The 20,591-nt window shown below is 44.6% G+C and overlaps 1 protein-coding gene across 18 annotated transcripts in view; it reads left to right on the forward strand.

Annotated features, from left to right (window-relative positions):
- The window catches only part of LOC138745024 (cadherin-11-like), a 193,918-nt gene that overhangs the window by 47,965 nt on the left and 125,362 nt on the right, over nucleotides 1-20,591 (forward strand). For 8 of the 18 annotated variants that reach the window (XM_069902059.1, XM_069902047.1, XM_069902063.1 and 5 more), the window contains 2 exons: nucleotides 12,635-12,895; nucleotides 20,429-20,516. The exons of 4 other annotated variants lie outside the window; for them this stretch is intronic. The gene's annotated coding sequence lies outside the window, so the exon portion shown is untranslated. The remainder of the gene's footprint in view (nucleotides 1-12,634; nucleotides 12,896-20,428; nucleotides 20,517-20,591) is intronic. 6 more of the 18 variants (XM_069902048.1, XM_069902053.1, XM_069902058.1 and 3 more) reach the window with 2 other exon arrangements.

Raw genomic sequence — 20,591 nt, forward strand, 5'->3', positions numbered from 1 at the left:
CATGACCCCGAATAAATGCCTTTTACAAGTTACAGTTGTCCCATTCTTTACCATATATCCACGGCCCATTATGTGAAGAAGATACTGCTCTGGTTCCTTTGAAATCTTTCCTCTCTCACCTTAAATCTGTGCCATCTGATTTTAGACTCTTCCCTACTTGGGGGATAAGGACTATTTACCTTGGGTCTGCCCGCCATGATCCTGTAAAGCTCTTTAAGGTCATCTTCTCAGGGAGAAAAGTACCAGCCTCCCCTGATAGCTCAAACCTTCCAGTCCCTGTGGGCATCCTCTTGTGAATTTTTAAATTCTTTCCAGCTTAATGATAGCTTTCCTATTGCTGGAAGATCACAACTATGGAGTGATGTACACAGGCTGTCCTCCACATCTCAACATTGATTACCTTGAGTGCAGTGGAACTGAAGTTGTCACAATGGGAATGTAGAGCTGCATTCTGTGGATTGACCGTGATTGATTTTCAGCCACTAAGGCATATTGACAGGGGTGACTTAATGTCTTTTAGTCGTAATTTGAAAGTTGTTTTTTTTTTCACATCTGATGAGACTTCTCCACTTTTTTTAGTTACCAACTTGAAGGGCATTGCACACTTCTGAAAGACAAGAAGAATTATGCTTGAAAATAAGCAGTCTGCAGATAGAAGGCACCTTTTTCAGATGTTGGGATGTTAAATCACATCATGGGAACAGTGGTTAGCACTAGCAATCTGGGTTTCAATATACTGCTATCAGTAAGGAGTTTGCATCTTTTCCCTTGACCTGCATGTGTTTTCCCCTGCATGCTCCTGTTTCTTCCTAACCCTCCCCAAAAACTTATGGGGTTGGTAGATTAATTGAGTGGCATGGATTCCATGGGCTGGATAGGCCTTCTGCTGTGCTGTATAGAATAGGTCCTCTCTAAATCTTCCTTCCCTTCCCCCAAACTTGTGTCCTCTGATCTGATCTTTGTCTGATACAGGGATTAGTCTCCTGAAGTCAGCCCCATCTTTACCCCTTACTCCTCGTCTAATCTCCTCCGCTCCAGACTCGCTTATCTCCAATCTTCTCTCACAGTGGAAATGTTCCAAACCAGGCAAGATTCTGGTGGCTCCCCTCCACGCTCACATGCTGGGAAACTGTCCAGGGGATGGCATTGATCTTCGGGGGAAGGGAGTGAAGATGCAGAAACAGCAACGATGCCCACCTCTCTGGGGGCAGACCATCCTTTGAGGCTTTGCATGAGCACATTCAGAATTTTGTATTAACTCCAATTATTCACCTTCACTTCATCGTAGATGTGACAACATCTGGCTGAATAAGTCAAATGCCAAATCGATAATGTTGTACAGGGAGTAAAATACGAGATACTGGACTTAATATTTTATAAATGACAGTGAGTGCCCTTTAAATTTTGTTTCAGTTCTCAGTTCTCTGCAAATCAAACAAAGCACATAAAACACTGAGGATTCATCTCAGGAGCCTGAGTGGTCAGGAGAAAATGAGAAGTGACAGGTTATGAAACAAAACGAATCTTTTGCTTTTAACTGACAAACCAAGTCCTGTCTCTCTCCAGCTCAGGGACTGGAATTCATTCTAAAGAGGTAGATGTTTATTTTGAGCATGTTTCCTAGAGTGTCAGGTGAGAGATGAGCCTGTGACAAACCGCGCAAGGCAACGGAAAAGGAGGAAGGAAGGTTGAAAGGGCAGGGACCTTACTGAGAAACTTTTGGAGAACCATCTTCATACTGCTTTTTAAGCCTACGCCATTCACTGCATAATCCTGCCAATCACCTCCAGATCAGTCGTGCTGCACAGAGGAGGCCCTTCAGCCCAACTCTTGCATTCTGATGAAGTTGGCATTCTGGGATGGTTCCCACTTGCCTGTATTTGGTTCAGCTCTTTCTCCTATTTATGCATAAGCCCAATCATCTTTTCACTGTCATAATTATTCCCGCTTCTACAGTTTCCTCTGGCAGTTCATTCCAGATAGGGGCCACTCTCTGAATGTTCTGACGCCATAGAAGATACCCACCCCATTATGTGGGTGGCGCAATGGTGCTGCCTCCCACCTCCAACAACCTGTGTTCAGTCTTGACCCTGGGTTCTGTTTGTGTGGAATTTGCACGTTCTCCATGTGACTGTATAGGTTTCCACGAATGCTCTGGTTTATTCCCACATTGGAAAGACGTGCTGGTTGGTAGGTTGGGATTCATTTAAATCGTTTGTTGATGGTCAGCAGGGACTCAGTTGCCTGTTTCTGCGCCTTGGCAATGAATCAAGTTTCCTTCCCATTATTTCCTGGGGACAATGATTAATCCTTTTAACCCCCCTTCTGTACGTGTCCTGCAACCTCGAGCTACTTCAGAGAAATAACAAAACTACGAGCAGGTGGAAGTTTCTTGGGACATTGTTCCAACTTTCTCTTGATATGCGATAATCCCCCTGCCCTGATCCAACCCCACAACTGACACGTTTCATGGTTCGGAGTCGTTTGGTGAAGAACACAAATCTCTTTTCGCTAATCAGTAGACAAGATTTTAAAGCAACAGCTCAAAAAAAAAACATCTGCAGCTTCTGGAATTATGAATTAAAATCAAATACCAGTGTTCGAAGCATATTGGTATTTTCATGGTCGCAACAGCCTATCTTTAAAGATCAGAACTGATAATCACATTTCAAGTGGCCACCTAATGTGATAGGATTACAATTCGTTCCTCTCAATTACCGATCTGGGAATTGCACGTTTGGTGACTTAACAATACCTTTGTCAGCAAGGTTCATCTTGCAAAAGTGAATGTATTCCAAACGCAGTTCCTTGGAGTGCTCAGTTGGAAGTAACTATTACAATGCTATTACAACGCCAGCAGTCGGGGTTCGAATCTGGTGCTGTCTGTGAGGAGCTTGTGTGTCCTGTGTCTGTGTGGGTTTCCTCCCATCCTTTAAAAAAAAAATACGGGGGTTGTAAGTCAAATGGGTGTAATTGGAAAGCACGGGCTTGTGGGCTGGAAATGCGTGTTTAATTTTAAATTAAGAAATGTAAGATGGAAATTATTCAGAAAGTCAGGTAGGAACTGCGGAAGCAGACTTAACGTTCCAGGCTGACGTTCCTTCCTCAGAGCCTAGTGATTCATAACCAGTGATGTTTAACTTGGTTGTCCTCTCCGTGGATGCTCCTGAACCCAATGAGAATTTTCCAGAATGTTCCGGCTTCATCCCAATGCTTATCTGGTTGGGTTATAGGTTAGCAGGGGTCATTAATCCCCTTCGAAACACTACAAGCAGTCATGTCTTGTATCAAGTGGAGCACAATGTGGGGGAAAGAACACAATGTTTGACTGTGGCACCAGTGGAATGAGTTAGATTTAATTCAGTGATAAATTTTGCAATGAGCCATCTATTAATTCATTTCTGTTGTCTTGAATGTTTCTGGGGAGAACTTGACTCATATAATTGAACCTTGCTCTGCAAGTACAGGGTTCCGCTTCATCTTTATTGACAAAGTTCTCCAATTGGTCTCTTTCCCCACAGACTTGCAACTTGCTCTTTTCCGATTACGCACCTCTTTTGCTTTTGACCCATTACACAGCTGATTCTGCTCCCACAATTTTCTCAGACCACGTGCTGAAGATCAGAATGAGTTCAAAATGATTGTGTCCCCATCTGCCCACCTCCCCTCTGTCATCTGTCAGCATCATATCTCCTCGTCAGTACAAACAGCAACATTGCTCAAATGGGCCCAAGCAGTGAATTTCAGAACAGCTTGGTGCAACTTGCCATGGACCTTAGGCCTGAGTTTGCACTACCTTGGTCAGATTTAGATCGTTGCCATTTTAATTTGTCCCCGACACCAGTTCCTCACTTCCCTCCGGTATGGACCTGTTCCTAACCTTGATAATGATGAAATATTTTTTTATTTAGGCTTCAGCATTAAATGGTTTGGAGGTTCAGTTTATTCAGGCAGCAAGAACTGGTAGCACTGCAAGTTCAATTGAAGAGATTATGCATGTACACACATGCAATTCATTTTACCCCCCCCCCCCCCATTTCTCTTCCTCCCTCTCTCTCTCTCACTTTTTCTGTTTTCTCTCTTTTTCTTTCCTCTTTCTTTCTATTTTTACCTTTTTCTTTTCCCCTACCTCTGTTGTCTGTCTCCCTCTCTCCTTCTTCTCTCTCTGATTTCTCGCTTTCTTTCTCTCTCCTTTTCCCACTCTCTCCCTTTTTCCTTTCCCTCTTTAATCTCTCCTCTCTCGTTGACAGATGTCCCTAGCTTCGCGAAAAAAAGTAGCTAAAAATCATTAACAAATCAAGAGTAACCTTCACAATGGATGTAAAACATTTGATTGCAAGTTTTGGAAACGGAGCTGCCGATTGGTAAGCAACAAGCTCCCACAAATAGAAACAAGATAAACCAACCAATTAGCACATTCCATTGGAGGAGATTACACTGTACATTGGAGAGAACTTCACTGCCATTCTTAGAACAGGAGATCTTTTGTATTGACCCAAGAGGATAAGTGACATCTTGATTTAACTTTGTGGACTATTTTATCCAGACACTAGAGACTCTAGAAAAAAAGACTTGGAATAGCTTACTTGTGTTATCAAAATGGTCTCCGATCTTTGGATTCAAAGCCACCCATTGATGTCAAGTGAACACTGCTACCAGAGATTTGGGGACCAGTTGCTTTCATAGATCGAAGTGATTTAATTTAATTTTAAATTTAGTGATACAGCACGATAACAGACCCAGGAGCCCATGCTGTCTAATCACACCCATGTGATCAATTAATCTACTAACTCCGTACCTCTTTGGAGCATGGGATGAAACTGGAGCACCTGGAGAAAACTCATGCAGACATGGGGAGAACACAATAACTCCTTACAGACAGCATTGAATTTGAACCCGGGTCGCTGGCACTGTAATCGCGTTGTGCTAAATGGTAAATGGGCCACCCATTGCCATGGGGCAGAAACTTGGTACAAGGACCACCCCAACTCAACACTGGAGTGCCAAGGAGCACTCAATCAACACATCGTTATGGTCTCTACCTCTCTCCACAGAGCCGGCCTGGCATGCTGAGTATTCCCAGCATTCCTGGTATTTGATTCCTGGCCTCTGCAGTCGTTGCTTTTTAATGTGAATGTGTTGGCATCCGAGGGAGCTCTCTGCCCTCGAAGGTCTTTATATAATCATTGCAGAGACTTCAATTTTTTTAAATTTTAATTTTCATGCAGACTTTTTCACCCGTGCCACCCAATTACACCCCATTGACCTACAACCCCCATACATTTTGAGCGGTGGGAGGAAACCAGAGCACCTCGAGGAATCTTGCGCAGACATGGGGAGAAATTACAAACCCCTTACAGACAGTGCTGTATTTGAATGATGTTAGCTGGCACTGCAACAGCATTGCACTAACTGCTATGCTAACCCTACCACCTTTGAGAAACTCCTAAACTCCTTCCATTGGCTCAGTTTCTCCTCTTCTGTCATTTTTATCTCAGCTTTTCGCAATGGATTTAATGGCCTCAGCATGGGAGCTCGCTCCTTTGTCCTGTGAGGAAAGTATTTTTCTTAATCTTCCATCTCACTCCAGGCTGGTTCATTTTAAACCTGAACCTGTGCTGGCAAACAGTTGAAGAGCCTGCTCCCGGTTACATTTTATAGCCAGCGCCTTTCAGCATCTTGAGAGGTGTTCATTGCATTTTGTGAATACCCAGAAGCAGGCATCACAAAGATAAATGAGCACCTGAAAATTCCTGTTGATTTCTTCTGGGCATAGAAAGATTAGACTCTTTATGAAATGAAAGCAGAAGTTTACTTTACTTGGATGATGCTTCTTCTGTGTATGGACCAGCTGCTCTGTGCCCTCCAGTTGGTCTCACTCCTTCTTGCTGAGCTAAGGAGTGCTTGAATGTCCATTTACGATACCAAGAGGTGCTTGTACTCCGCACCCAACAGCTGACTGATCACAATCCTTGGAATTCCCCCTTCTCTGGTGCTCCACTTCTATGGGTCCAGGTTCAGCCATGAGCCCTGGTGTGGAGCTTGGACGTTCTCCCCATGACCGAGTGGCTTCCCTCATGTCAACCAAAATGTCCCATCCACACTAGTCATTCCTGCCCATATCTGTCCAAACCCATCCTATCCATGTCTTCATCCAGAGGTAAACATGAATGACTGCAGATGCTGGGGTTGAATGCAATAGCCAAAAGTGCGTGAGCAGCTCAGTAAGTCACACAGCATCCACAGGAAGTGAAGGGTAACCAACGTATCGGGCCTGAGGCTTTCGTCAGGAATCTGGAAAAAATACACATGTATCCAAAGCTTTGTAAACATTGCAATAGCAGCTGCCTCAACCACGTCTTCAGTCAGCCTGTTCCATACACCGACCACCCTATAAAAAAAAAAGAACTTCCGTCAGTCTGTTCCATACACCCATCACCCTATTAAAAAAACCTTCCGTCAGCCTGTTCCATACTCCCTCCACCCTATTAAAAAAAACTTCCATCAGCCTGTTCCATACACCCCCCACCCTATTAAAAAAAAAGTTACCCATCAGCCTGTTCCATACACCCATCACCTTATTAAAAAAAAAGTTACCCTTCAGGTATCTGTTAAATATCCCCCTCCTTACCTTAAACCTATATTCTCTGGTCACCGATTCCTCTACTCTCCTCTGTTAAATATCCCCCTCCTTACATTAAACCCATATTCTCTGGTCACCGATTCCTCTACTCTCCTCTGTTAAATATCCCCCTCCTTACCTTAAACCTATATTCTCTGGTCACCGACTCCTCTACTCTCCACTGTTAAATATCCTCCTCCTTACCTTAAACATATATTCTCTGGTCACCGATTCCCATATTCTCCTCTGTTAAATATCCTCCTCCTTTCCTTAAATCTATATCCTCTGGTCACCGATTCCCATATTCTCCTCTGTTAAATATCCCCCTCCTTACCTTAAACCTATATTCTCTGGTCACCGACTCCTCTACTCTCCTCTGTTAAATATCCCCCTCCTTACCTTAAACCCATATTCCCTGGTCACCGATTTCCCTACTCTCCTCTGTTAAATATCCCCCTCCTTACCTTAAACCCATATTCTCTGGTCACCGACTCCTCTACTCTCCTCTTAAATATCCCCCTCCTTACCTTAAACCCATATTCTCTGGTCACCGACTCCTCTACTCTCCACTGTTAAATATCCCCCTCCTTACCTTAAACCCATATTCTCTGGTCACCGATTTCCCTACTCTCCTCTGTTAAATATCCCCCTCCTTACCTTAAACCCATATTCTCTGGTCACCGACTCCTCTATTCTCCTCTGTTAAATATCCCCCTCCTTACCTTAAACTCATATTCTCTGGTCACTGATTTCCCTACTCTCCTCTGTTAAATATCCCCCTCCTTACCTTAAACCCATATTCTCTGGTCACCGATTTCCCTACACTCCTCTGTTAAATATCCCCCTCCTTACCTTAAACCTATATTCTCTGGTCACCGATTCCCCTACTTTAAGCAAAAGGCTCTCTGTGTTTCCCCCATTTATTTTTATTCTGATTTTTTACGTCCCTATGAGATCACCCCTCATCCTCCTGCCCCTCCAAGGAGTAAAATCCCCCGCCTGTTTAACCCCTCCTGAAAGATGGTATTTTCAAATTCTTTTCGCTTTCTTTTTCTCCCACTGATGCTGGTCAACCCCTACCCCCCAACCCCTCCCACTCCATGAGGTCCTAAGTCACAGTGGATGTTGGTGCTCTATATCTTCTGGTCGCTATTGCTTTAGCAAGCTCCAATGTGGCTGTGATGGTTTGCGATGCGAACCTTGGCTGGAAGTGTGCATCCAGTGTGTTTGACAAAAGTAGGCACTCATAGGAAAGAGAACTAACCTCCCAGAGTAACGTCACCCAATGCTTTCATTGGATGACATTACTTGGGTTCTCCCTTGAGGGGATGTCACTCATGTGGTGACGCAAACTTTGAACTTTTAAGGTCACAGCCTTTGTCCCAGGGTAGAGGAGACGAAGATTAGAGGCTGTTGATTTGTTGGAGGGGAAAAATTTAAAAGGCTCCTGAGAGTGGTAGATGTGTGGAACGAGCTGCCAGAGGCGCGTATGGTTACAATTTTTAAGTAGCAGTCAGCACAGTGCTCTTACAGTGCAAACGGCACCAGCGGATCAGGTGCTCTCTGTAAGGAGTTTGTCTGGTCTCATTGTGACTGTGGGGGTTTTCTCTGGGTGCTCCTGTTTCCTCCCACCCTCCAAATATGTTTGGAGTTGGACGGTTGATATGGTGTAACTGGGTAGCACATTTTTCAATGGCCAGAATTGGCTGCTAAGGCATTGTAAATAAATAAGACGTTTCAATAGGTACATATTGAGGGTTATAGGCCAAACACAGAGACTACCCTGTAAAAACACAACGCTGGAGAAACACAGTTGGTCAAACAGTATACTTCATGTAGCAAAGATAAATATTTTGGGCATGAGCCCTTCATCGTACACTAGCTGAGTTTCACCAGCGTTGTTTTTACTTCAATCATGGTGTCAGCAGATTTTCGTGTTTTACTACAGAGACTAGCTGAGCTAGGTTACTTGGTCAGCATAAATGAGTTGGGCCAAATGGCCTATTTCTGTGCTGTATGTCTCTAATCTTTTGAATATACTGTTTCTAAGCCTTCATATGGGTTAAGAATTCCAAAGATTCATCTGTTTATTCTGAGCATGTGACCCCTAGTTTCTATTTGGAGATGTGGGGTTTGAGATCATTTGAAAATAAAATGAAAACTGAACAAGATGCAACACAAACAAGGTGATTGTTAATATCTCCTCAAACTCTTTGACAGACATTTCATCAAAAGCAAATCTTTGCGTTCTTGTGTCAGCTTCAGCAGATTTCTTTGATGAATTTTTCACCATTTCACTAATGGTTTTTTTTAACAAGACAAACAATGTGTTTGCGAGACAAATCATTTCATGACAAGGGTTATTTTGTTATGGACAAGCCTCCATTGTCCTAGTCTTTGCTTGTTAAGTGCTGGGAGATTAGAATGTGAAATGTTGAACAATGGTACTTTTCATTGGGGATAAATCATGGAGCATGTGGACTTTTGGGCACTTTGAACGGAATATTGAAGTGAAGCCAAGTCTTCTCTCTCAAGTGATTCCCTGAAAAAGTCATGGGAGCCGTTTTCTTGTGGTTCTGCATTTGTTTATCCTTCAGCCAACAGCCATGAGGAATGATGCTGGATCCACTGCTGTTAGCATGGTGAATTAGTTGGCAGATGACACCAAAATTGGTGACATCGTGGTCAGTGAAAGTTACCCAAGATTACAAACTGGATCGAGATGAACTGGAACAGTGGGCCAGGGAGTGGCAAATGGAATTTAACTCTGACAAGTGTGAGATGTTAAACTTTGTGAAGTTACCCCAAGGCAGGACGTACTCATGAGTGGTAGGGGCCTGGGTGTGCGGTAGGACAGAGAATTGGGGTACAGGTGTGTAGTCTCATGACAGTGACAACATCTAGACAGGGTGGTGAAGAAGGCATTTGACATGCCAGGGTCCTCAAGTGTGGAGGGTGTGGGTGCTATATAAATGCAGATTGTTATTACTTTGGCAAGGGAACTGAGTACAGGAGCATCACGTTCCAACTTTCTATCCAATTGGGTAGAAAGGCCTGTTCCAAGGGTTAGTGAGGCCCTTGAAGTATTGCGTATAGTTCTGGACATGCAGTGAGAGGAATGATATTAACATGATGCAGAAAGGTTTCACAGGAATATTACTGGGACTGGAGGGCTTCAATTGCAAGGAGAGGTTTTCTCCCTGGAGTGAAGGAGGCTTAGGGGGACCATATCAAGGTTTATAAAATCATGAGGAGCATCGATACAATAAATAGTCAGTATTTTTATTCCCCATGGCTAGGGGAATCTGAAACTAGAGGTCATAAATTTAAAGAGAGAAGGGATAGGTTTAAAAGGGACCCGAGGGACAAATTTATCACACAGAGGGACGTGGGCGTTTGGAATGAGCTGCCAGGGGAACTGGTAGAAACAGACACATATAGTCTTCAAAAGGCATTTAGACAGGTATATGATAGGAAAGGATTGGAGGGATAAGGGCCAAATGCAGGTTGGTATGGGCAAATTGGATAGAAAGGCCTGTTTCCATGCTGTAGAACTCAGTGACTCTGTGGCCACACAACGTATCGGAAATTAAGAAAATAGATGCTGGTCTTACTCGTGAGGGCCAGATTCTGAAAACTGAATGCCTCTGATCAGTGCCAGTGAACAGAGCATTACTGAAAGCGAATTTAAGCAGGTTAAATTCTGTAGCCAGTTCAAACAGCTCATTAAAGAGCGATTATGTTGCAAAATCCTAACCCTCTCCATAGCCTCTCCGTCTCCTGTCATGGCTGCCAGTTCTCGCTGAGCTGGATGCTTTTCAGCACACTTAATAAAACATTACCAAACGGTATTGATATGTATTTACAAACTTGCTCTGCCAGCACTGTATTCCTACCAGCATGAAAAAGCTCTTGAAGCACCATTTCTGAATTGTGAGATTGTGAATTGATCAAAGTGTTAAAAATGGTGAGGAATTTTTACAAAGCATCACTGGTTAATAACTAGAGCAGACAGAATTACAATAATCGGAAGAAGTAGAGGAACATGAGGACTGTTGTTTTAATTCGGCGAGCTAAAATGGCAGTTGGCAGATTCAACAGGAAAATATAAAAAACAAAACTGGAGTAAGATTTATTCTAGTGGGAGCAGGACTGGTTGGTTTGTCCAATAATCTGGGGAACATGGATTTGAATTGAATTAGAACAGAGAGCATTGCCACTTTGGAGAGGATGCAGCGGAGATTCACCAGAATGTCAGTCCATGGCCTCATGCACTGTGAAATCGAGGCCACCTGCAAATTGAAGGAACAACAGCCATTATTCCATCTGGGCACTTTCCATCCAGATGGCATTAACATCAACTTCTCTGGTTTCCATTGGCCCCTTTTCTCTCTGGCTCTCTTCCCATCCCTCTGTCTCAGTTTCTCCAGCTCCTCACCCCCACCCCCCCTTTCCTTCCATTCAGAGATCTATCCCCCCAACCCCCCCCCCCCCCATCACTTCCCAGATTTGCTTTCTTCTGCCCTCCCAGCCATTATCTACCTATGACCTCTTGCCTGCGGGCCTGTGCTTCTCTCCCTGCCTCGTCCCACCCACTGTTTTACTCAGGCACCTGCCTGCTTTTTGCACATACTGTACCTTGATGAAGGGCTCAGGCCCAAAACCTTGGTTATGTATCTTTACTTTTCCTACATAAAGAATACTCTGTGACTTGCTGAGCTCCTCCAGCACTGTTGTGTTTTAAATTACATTCACAGAATCTGCGGGCTTTCTTGTTTAACTATTTACCTCAGGATATTGTTTGGATTGGAGAATATGTCATAATGAGGCAAGCTTGATAGAGCTAGGGCTTTTCTCTTTGGAGTGATGAAGGATGAGAGGTAACGTAGCAATATCAAGGACTACTGAATATTTAAATTTTAAATTTAGACATACAGCACAGTAACAGGCTATTTCGACCCATGAATCTGTGCTGTCCAATTTACACCCCATTAACCTACACGCCCAGTACATTTGAACAGTGGAGGAAATGGGAGCCCCCCCCAAAGAAAACCCACTCAAGCACGGTGAAAACATACAAACTCCTTACAGTCAGCGCAGGTTCAAACCCAAGTCCGGACCCGATCGCTGGCGCTGTAAAAGCGTTGCGCTAACCGCTGCACCAGACTTGCTGCCAATCTGTTTAAGGTGAGTGGAAGAAAGTTTAGGGGAAGCCACAGGTAGTTTGTGGTGGTGGTGGAGACTGCTACAATAGAGATACTCAAAAGAATCTTTGATAAACACGTGGCTGTAAGAAAAATAGAGAGTTATGGGTGTGAGTTAGGAAAGGATTAGATTGTTGCGGAATAGGTTTACATGGGTCAGCACAACATTGTGGGCTGAAAGGCCTGTTCTAACTGGCTCACTGTTCTAATAATGCAGGTGTGGTGCTGGACTAGTTTATGGTTAGGGAAGTATATGGGAGATTCATGGGCCTGATAGCTTCTAGAAAAAAAAATGTCAACTTTTGTCACAACTGTTTATACTCCTCAAATTCTTATCAACTCATCCCAAGATTCTCCGACTGATTTGAAGATTGAAGGTAATTTATAAAGCAGCCAAGTAATCTGCCAACTGGCACATCTTTGAATGTGGAGGGAACTAGATCACCTGGAGGAACCCTATGTGGTTACTGGGAGATCGTGCAAACACCACACAGAATGTAGCAGATTGAACATGGCATCAGTGGAGCTGAAGGGCAACAATGCCAAAACACTGTAAAGAAATTGGCAGAAGCAGTAGAGGGGAGTTGAAGGATGTCTTAATGTTTAAATTTAGATCTACAGCATGGTAACAAGCCCAATTGGCTTTCACCTTGACAAGTTTTTGAATGGTGAGAGGAAATCGGAGCACATGGAGAAAACATGCACAGACATGGGGAGTATATGCAAACTCCTTACAGACAGCGCTGGCGCTGTAACAGTGTTGTGCTAGCTGCTGTGCTAACTGTGCTTCTCTGCTCTTTTCAAATAGAGGGCGGTGAGAATCTGAAGTCACTCTCTGAAAGGCCATTAGAGGGCAGAAACTTCAAAACATTCAATCAGTACTTGGCTGAGAAGTTGAAGATTTGTGGGCTGCAGACCAGGCTTTGGCATGATGGTGATGGGCAGAGTAGCCACCTTTTTGTCCCACAAAGTTAAAAGAATACGTGGAGTTTTTCAAAGAGCAGCTTTTTTCCCCCCCCCAAAGAACGGGCAGTGGGGCACTGGTTATCACCAATGAAGTGGAGCACAGGTGAGATGTTAGCAACTAGTCTCTGGATTTGGAGCTTCTGCAACACCTTTTATCCATCCCTGGTTACAGTCCTCCTGTTCCTGCTCCTGGTGAGATCTCCTGGGTCTCCATTTCTCAAGTGTTGGTTTTACTGCACATCACTGGGACAAAATGTATCCCCAGGAAACTAATCGAGAGAATAACAGGAGGTAGGTGGGTGGAGAGAGAATAAAGGGAGGTTGATGGCTGGAGAGAGAATAAAGGGAGGTAGGTGGCTGGAGAGAGAATAGAAGGAGGTAGGTGAGAGGAGGGAGAATAGAGGGAGATAGGTGGGTGGAGAGAGAATAGAGGGAGGTAGGTGGATGGAGAGAGAATAGAGGGAGGTAGGTAGGTGAGAGAGAGGGAGGTAGGTGGGTGGAGAGAGAATAGAGGGAGGTAGGTGGGTGGAGAGAGAATAGAGGGAGGTAGGTGGGTGGAGAGAGAATAGAGGGAGGTAGGTGAATGGAGAGAGAATAGAGGGAGGTAGGTGGGTGGAGAGAGAATAGAGGGAGGTGGGTGGAGAGAGAATAGAGGGAGGTAGGTGTGTGGAGAGAATAGAGGGAGGTAGGTGGGAGGAGAGAGAATGGAGGGAGGTAGGTGGGAGGAGAGAGCTGAAGCTCTGAGAATGGAACTGTAATGTTGCTTAAGTTCATTAGAGAACTGAAACGAGCTTTCTTGTGTCCTTTAATTTTTCTTTTTAAATCTGTATGGAGACCCAATCAAAGCAACATCAGAACATTGAACAGCACACACTCGGCCAACTGGCTGTAAATCAATTTATATTCCCCTCTCCCTGTACACTTTGCTCCTTCAACATCTTCTTCTGAAAATTTAACTAATTGTTTTTGGAGTGAAGTGGTGGTAGAAATGCAAAAATTGTCCGCCCCAGGCAACCATATCTGAGAGGGTGGGACGCGTGCAGGATAGATCCCGGAACAGAAGTGAGGATGGCCCAAGGCTTGCTCAGTGTTATTTAAGAGCTGGTCGCAGAGGAAAGTGAGCCAATGTTAACTTCTGGTTGTCCTCCGCTGTGTTTAACATGCCTTCTACAAGTTGCTGGGTTGCGTTGAGGGAGCGGGACTGCTTGAAGGCTGTTTCCACATGGCTGGGCTAGCAGAGATGCTTTGTGGTTTGGGACTAGGATAGTACAGGATCTGCTCTGATTAGCCTGAGCAAGTACTAATGTATGACTTGGAGAAGTGAAGCTCCACGATGCTGTTCATTTGGATTGCTTCCGCTTGCTTGGAGGTTGGATTTGGTCGTGTCTGAATTCTCTGAAGGCAAACTGTAAACATGAATGAGTGCATGTTAGGCCACAGCAAACTAAGTCCAATTTGTGCATTCTTCTGGTTAACCAATGCCTCTGTTTTAAAATACTAAATTCAAATGAATTCAATTGTTCATTGTTACGTGTGCTGAGATACAGTGAAAAGCTTTGTTTTGGGTGATATCCTGGCAAGTCGACCTGACTTAGGAACAGCAGATGCTGCAATTTTGTTTTATTGTTGCACTCTGAGGTGTTGCGGTAAGTCAGAGTCAAAAAGACAGTTCTAGTTAATTGATATTAATTTAGAGATACATCATGATAACAGGCCCTTCCGGCTCATGAACCTGCACTGCCCAAGTGTCCATTCACCCTACCTACCCCGTATGTCTTTGGAATACTGAAGAAAATCAAAGGAAACCTACAGAGATATGGGGAGAAGATGCAGACTCCTTGCAGATAGCAGTGGATTTGAACCTCGGTCACTTGCGCTGTCTGTAAATAGTGTTGCCTAAGTGCTACGCTAACCATCTTGCCTCATTACCTGTTGTTTGGGTAACATTATGTTGGGTAAAGATGTCTCCAGAATCTGGATACCTCAGTCAATTGGTGCACAGCAAGATCCCACAAACAGGAATGACCAGATAGTTTGTATCTTTCTGGTGCCAATTGAGGGGTGAATGCCATGACACCAGAGAGAACACAATTCTCATACTCTGAAGAGTTCCATGGATCTTTTGATTCTGCCTCAGAGTGCAGACTGGGCCCCAGTTGAATGTCCCACCTCAATGTCCATTAATGCTGGCCATGCTTACTCTGGGCTTGATGTGTCGAGCTGGAGGGGAGCCATATTGCTGCAGTGCTATTCTGGATGAGACATTAAACCCTCTCAGGTATACATGCCATGGCCCAGACCTGCAGCATTATTTCATGGCAAAGCAACACAGTTTTCCCCGTGTCCTGGACACATTAAACCCATCCCCCACCCCCTAGAATTAGTGACACCAAAACAATAACCTTGTCACGGTCAAGGTGATGTTTCTGGGGTTTGCTGTGTGGAAATGACAGCTTTGTGTTCCATAATTGTGAGTGACTATACTTCAAAAAAAAAAATTAGGGTCCCTGAAGTCATAAAAGGCTGTAGATATGCACGATTTCCAGTATGAGGAAAAGAACAGTGCCCATTTTGAGGCAAGTCTCAATACAGGGTTTCCATTTGAAACGTCAACCATTCTTTCTTTCCCTCCGATTCTCAACCTGCTGAGTTCTCCAGCAGATTGTGTTTGGCTGAAACCTTTCCTTGCTTGTAACCAGCAGTAAAGATCAGGTAGAGAGGGAGTAGGGGCTGTGAGAAGGAATGGCCAACTGGTTGAGAATACATTCAACTCACCAGCCTACACTTACCTCACAAGCAAACACCATCACTCTTCTGTTATTTGCATCAATGGCCTTTTCAATTATAACTGTCTTGCTTCAGGGCAAGACACCATTGACAAAATGTACCACAACCACTATTTATTCTCTTGCTTCATCACCTCTTTCTGAAGAAAAAATATGTTCAGATATTTCATTAAGCAAGAGTAATGGCTGCAGAACAAGCATTGTTGGGCTGTGATGATGGATTATTCCATTCTGTTATCGTCTGCTTGATGTGAAATGCTTCTAACCGCAACTTGGACTGCCAGAGTTGGCTGGCAGCATTGGTTGAACACTGCCCAGGAGAGTTCCCCACTGGACTTCCTACATCCAAACCTCTTTGACCCCAGCCTCCTGCCACCAATCAGAATGTGACCATCCAAATGGGCCAAATGGATCTTTTTACTCCATATCCAAGATGTACTTAATTCATGTACCAAGTGAAAACACATAACTTGCCCTATTTAAACTTGTTGAAACCCCTGCCATGGAAGGTTGTTGGGGTTGGTTCATTAGATATTTTCAAAGGGCTGTTGGATATGACACTTGTAAACTGAGGGATGTGGATAGCAAGCAGGAGTAGGGGTTTTGGAATGTTGCAATGAGATCTTACCTTATCCATCTAAACTCTAGCAAGTACTGGTTCAGAGCCATTGAATGCTCCTTGTGCATTAACCCTCTCATCCCCAGAAATGCTCTTGTAAACCTCCTCTGAACTCTCTCCAACTATTAGCTCATCCTTCCTGAGAGATGGGACCTAAAACCTCACAATACTCCAAATTTGTTCTGACTAAAGCCTTACAAAGCCTCAGCATTACATCTTTGCTTTAATACTCCAGAACCCCCCCCCCCTAAAAAAAACCAAATACTAACATTGCATTTGGCTTCCTCGCTACTAATTATGGAACTAGCTCAATCAGGCACTTGGTCAGCATGGCCAAGATGCGCCAAAGGTCCAGTTTCCTTGTTATGACACTCACAAGCAGCTACGGTTTAAGTGTCTCCTCGAGTACGCAAGTAAATCCTGGTATGATCGTGGCCAAGCCAAATCAAGTTTGGTCTCTGGCAACATTTATTGGCCATCCTTGAGAAGGTGGCACTGGTGAATGAACTTCTGGAACTGCTGCAGTTCTGGTGAAAGTACTTCAAATGTGCTGTTGGGATGGGAGCTCCAGGACTTGAGCAGTGATAATCTTTGGCTTGGCTTCGCGGACGAAGATTTATGGAGGGGGTAAAAAGTCCACGTCAGCTGCAGGCTCGTTTGTGGCTGACCAGTCCGATGCGGGACAGGCAGACACGATTGCAGCGGTTGCAAGGGAAAATTGATTGGTTGGGGTTGGGTGTTGGGTTTTTCCTCCTTTGCCTTTTGTCAGTGAGGTGGGCTCTGCGGTCTTCTTCAAAGGAGGCTGCTGCCCGCCAAACTGTGAGGCGCCAAGATGCACGGTTTGAGGCGTTATCAGCCCACTGGCGGTGGTCAATGTGGCAGGCACCAAGAGATTTCTTTAGGCAGTCCTTGTACCTTTTCTTTGGTGCACCTCTGTCACGGTGGCCAGTGGAGAGCTCGCCATATAATATGATCTTGGGAAGGCGATGGTCCTCCATTCTGGAGACGTGACCCATCCAGCGCAGCTGGATCTTCAGCAGCGTGGACTCGATGCTGTCGACCTCTGCCATCTCGAGTACCTCGACGTTAGGGTGTGAGCGCTCCAATGGATGTTGAGGATGGAGCGGAGACAACGCTGGTGGAAGCGTTCTAGGAGCCGTAGGTGGTGCCGGTAGAGGACCCATGATTCGGAGCCGAACAGGAGTGTGGGTATGACAACGGCTCTGTATACGCTTATCTTTGTGAGGTTTTTCAGTTGGTTGTTTTTCCAGACTCTTTTGTGTAGTCTTCCAAAGGCGCTATTTGCCTTGGCGAGTCTGTTGTCTATCTCATTGTCGATCCTTGCATCTGATGAAATGGTGCAGCCGAGATAGGTAAACTGGTTGACCGTTTTGAGTTTTGTGTGCCCGATGGAGATGTGGGGGGGCTGGTAGTCATGGTGGGGAGCTGGCTGATGGAGGACCTCAGTTTTCTTCAGGCTGACTTCCAGGCCAAACATTTTGGCAGTTTCCGCAAAGCAGGACGTCAAGCGCTGAAGAGCTGGCTCTGAATGGGCAACTAAAGCGGCATCATCTGCAAAGAGTAGTTCACGGACAAGTTTCTCTTGTGTCTTGTGTCTTGGTAATAATGGTATGGCATTTAGCACCTTTACTGTGTCTGAATTCAATTCCAAAAGGAACTAGGAGTTGGATATGGCCACCCAGAAGGACATTTATGTTCAAATTTATTGCCACATTGCACCTGGTACAGGGAGAAGGGTTCTTCGGTGAGAACTCTGGCAAGATAACAGGACAATTATAGAGCAATACACAACAGTGCTGGAGAAACTCAGCAGGTCACGAACCTTTCTTTATATAACAAAGATCAGTGTTTCAGGCCTGAGCCCTTAGACAAGGCTCACTCTTGAGCCTTCTCTCTAATGGGGGGGGGGGGGGGGGGTGGAGAGAAGGGAGAGTGTCTGGGGTTCCTTTCCTAATCAGAGGGAGATGAAGATGAAGTTTTGAGCTGTATTCAGCACCTTCTGTCGTGTCGTCAGAGGTCAAGCAGAGCAGCTCTCATCCACACTGTGATTCATCTCGAAAGTCTGCTTTTGATATTTGTGTTTTGTCAAGCTGGCAGAAATTCTCAGTGCAGTGGTGGTTTCCCTGAATTCCAGCTTCCCTTTGCCCTATTCTGAGCAGAACAAGAAGCCCGTCCTGAAGTGAAGACCACAATCCCCTGTCCAAAGACCCCAGAAATGAGTGTTTTTCATGTTTATTCCTCCCTCCATTTTGCAGGATGGTGAACAGACAGTCTGCTGTCCCAACATCGACAACCCCCTTCCTGCACCACTACACGTCCACTTACCTGTTTATATTAGCAGAAACCTCCAGGCCTTTTGTGAAGGTCCCTGTTTAATAAACTGTTGAAAGTGAAACATCCTGGAGGATCATTAAAACAGCCAGAACAGCTGGAGGAGGATCCAACTGTGTAAAGCACCTCTCAACACCAAGCTGATTTCGGTGACAGCAGACAGGGAAATGTATTCATTGCCTCAGGTCAGGTGCATCAGTGAGTGCTGGTGGGCTTTAGCATCTGACAACATGCTGGTCAGTTCTGATTAAGATTCCTTTCTTCATCCCACATTGTGGCACAGGTCTGGGCATTTCATCTCTTGCATTCGGCCACAGAATCATGCAACACAGAAGCAGGCCCTTCGTTCCATCACATCCATGCTGATCTTTTTGATCCACAGCAACGTGATGGTCTTGAGGGCCAGTTCTAGCTTGAAACATCAACCATTCTTAATCTCGATGCTGCTCGAGCTGTTGAGTTCCACCAGCAGTTTGTTTGCTGCTTAAGGTTTCAATGTCTCCAATCTACTGTGTGACTTCTGTCTGTTTTGCTGAACCATACTAAAAGAGTTTACTTGCATTAGAGTCCATAGCCTATTGAGTTGTCCATCCAAATGCCTCTTAAATACAGTGATTTTATCCAATTCCACCACTTCCTCCTGCAGTGAGTTCCAAATGTTAACCACTTTGTGTAATAAAAAATGTACCTCTCAGATCCCCATTTAAAACTCCTTCCTCTCATCTTAAATCACCTCCCCTCTTTTTTTTTGCTGTCCCCCTTATCATGGGGAAAAGATTTGGATCATCAGCTCTACCTATTCCACTCATAATCTTATGTACCATGGACATCCTCTCTATCCCACCTTCCTTTGCCTTCTTCACCTTCTGAATACCAGGACACTGACCACAGGTTGTGCAGTTACCCATCCAACACAATGGTCACAGACGCCCAGTGGCTCTCTCTGGGGGCAATTTCTCTTCCATCTCCTGATCTGCACATCTTTGTCACCCTTTCTTACCTACCTCCTTCCCGTCCTTCAACCTCTTACCTATCCTTCCCTCGATTTTCACTCTCATTTCCCGTCGCCCCTCTTCTCCCACCTCTTAACACATCCTCCCCCTCAGCCTTCCTCCATTGCACCCTCGCTTTCCACCTCCCTGACTTCTCCTCACCCTCTTAACCATCCTCTCATCCTCCATCTCACCCTCACCCCCACATTTCCTGCTTCTCCATCCTCCTCTTCAAGGTTTTTCTTGCTTTTACCATCTTCCTCCCTCTCGTCCCTCTTTTGGTTCCTGATCAATCTCATTGTAGTTCTCACATTCTTTCCCTTCTGCTTGCTTCCTGATTCGCCTCCTCTACATGCTCTTCAAATGCAGATTTTGTCAACACCGGCCCTTTGTGAAGCTCTTCACATTTCAAATCCTTAATGTGTGCGTGTGCATGTATCTGCGTACATTTCTAACTAGAGGTATATATATGTATGTCTATTTTGTTAAGTACTCAGACAGCCACACTAGAAATTAGCCAAGACCATATTACATTAAAAATAATATTTTTATTATTAATTACTAATAATATAACACCTTAGCTAACTTATCTAAACCTAACCCCCAACTATGTGCGAATATACTTATGTGGGTGTGGTTTTGTGTGTGTGGAACTACCCCAAGCCATTACAGCTCAGGCCCAATTCTGCAACGTCAGTTCAAAGTTCAGTCTCAGAAATCCAGTGTTGACGTGCAGGCTTTAAATTGATGCAAATGAGTGATCACGAAAATGGTGGGAGAGACTGGGTGACAGACTGTGGTAAATTCATGGAATCCCAGTTGAGTTGCTTCTGGAGAAATGTCCTTTCAGATGAGTGGTTAGTTAAAACTCCCTTCTTTTTGTGTAGGGAAAATGAAGTGAGTGACTTTCACAAAGTTTCCAGAGCCCTTCTTGAATCAGCCAAAATGACCATCACAATGGAAACCCAAATGCAGGTCAGTTCAAAATGACTTTTCCTCTGGCCATGTTGGGATCTAACAATTCCCCTTCATAAGTGATCTTTCCTTTGG

Source organism: Narcine bancroftii, chromosome 10 (assembly GCF_036971445.1).
Source record: "Narcine bancroftii isolate sNarBan1 chromosome 10, sNarBan1.hap1, whole genome shotgun sequence".
NCBI classification, from domain to species: Eukaryota; Metazoa; Chordata; class Chondrichthyes; order Torpediniformes; family Narcinidae; genus Narcine; species Narcine bancroftii.